The sequence below is a fragment of the Etheostoma cragini genome, chromosome 11 (assembly GCF_013103735.1).
Source record: "Etheostoma cragini isolate CJK2018 chromosome 11, CSU_Ecrag_1.0, whole genome shotgun sequence".
In the NCBI taxonomy this organism is placed as follows: Eukaryota; Metazoa; Chordata; class Actinopteri; order Perciformes; family Percidae; genus Etheostoma; species Etheostoma cragini.
This window is the reverse complement of record NC_048417.1, coordinates 24971774-24973462: the sequence shown is the minus strand read 5'-3', so window position 1 is coordinate 24973462 and position 1689 is coordinate 24971774.

The following is a 1689-nucleotide window of genomic DNA, read 5'->3' as shown; positions in this document are numbered from 1 at the left end:
AGACCAAAGAGCTGTCCAAAGACACTAGAGACAAAATTGTACACCTCCACAAGGCTGGAAAGGGCTACAGGGAAATTGGTGAAAAAATGTCCACTGTTGGAGCAATCATTAGAAAATGGAAGAAGCTAAACATGACTGTCAATCTCCCTCGGACTGGGGCTCCATAAAAGATCTCACCTCGTGGGGTCTCAATGATCCTAAGAAAGGTGAGAAATCAGCCCAGAACTACACGGGAGGAGCTGGTCAATGACCTGAAAAGAGCTGGGACCACCGTTTCCAGGGTTACTGTTGTTAATACACTAAGACGTCATGGTTTGAAATCATGAATTGCACGGAAGGTTCCCCTGCTTAGACCAGCACATGTTAAGGCCCGTCTTTAGTTTGCCAATGACCATTTGGATGATCCAGAGGAGTCATGGGAGAAAGTCATGTGGTCAGATGAGACCAAAATAGAACTTTTTGGTCATAATTCCACTACACATGTTTGGAGAAAGAAGAATGATGAATGATTTCATGATCATCATGATTTCATCATGATTTCTAAGTGGGAGAACTTGAAGCAGGGTATTCAAATTTTCCTCACTGTATGTAGACCACCCGGCACAAGTGGAGGTGTGTGAATGACTAAAGCAAACTATTTTTCAACCGCGTTTTGTAAGACAAACATTTTTTTCTTCATGTTAAAAACAAGTTTGTTTATGTTGAGTTATGCAATACAGATCATTGTGACACTACGAGCAAATGCGCATTAGTTTACTGACCGCTCCTACAAGGGATGTCAGACAAATTGTCTTCTTTTAGTTTACCGTAATTCCTCATATAAAGACCGTTGGTCAATTAAAGCCATGCCTCTGATAGCGGCCGGGGGTACTGTACTGTGAATTGTATTCTGGAATTTAATGTGTTTTTGATCAATTGTTTTTCATTTTGTATGAATTTTTGCTATTTGTGTTTTGATATTTTACGTGAAGCACTTTGAATTGCACTGCTGCTGAAATGTGCTATACAAATAAAACTGCTCCGCTGCACAATATATCCCGCAAACTTTTTATTGTCATCGATATATCAACCGGCGCCATGAACGCATCATGGAAGGCTGTGACAAGTTGTGAAAGACAGCGATTTAGACAGTTAGTTGAAAGAAAATATCAGTAGAAAACTGCACTTTGAAATGTCTGTCTCTCTCTCTCTCCCCTTTAATGTTTTTAACTGCCCTGTATAGAGATAAAAATATTCTAAATATAGCATCCTCTTAATCTGATGCAGGTGGTTTGTTGACGTACCATTTTGGCGGCCTCGTCCAGGTCGTCACAGGCCAGGATTTTCAGCGGACTGGCAGCAATCAGAGCTTTGGCATCGTCCACTCTGGTTCCTTAAAAAGAAAAATAGAAATTGAATTTGATCAAATGTGGGTCTTTACGTTGAATCGAGTTTCAGCTGCTGCTCTTGTGAGTTTGCAGTGTATTTTAAAAGACAATTTCTGCCTTTTATTAGGATTCTTCCACAACTGTGTGATCTTAATTTAATCCTTACAGATTAGAGCCTGATTGATATATTGTTGGGCCAATATTAGGCATTTTCCGATAGATCGGTATCTGTGTTTATAATGGCTGATTTAAAATAAATAAATATACTTTATACATATACTGCATATATATATATATATATATATATATATATATATATATA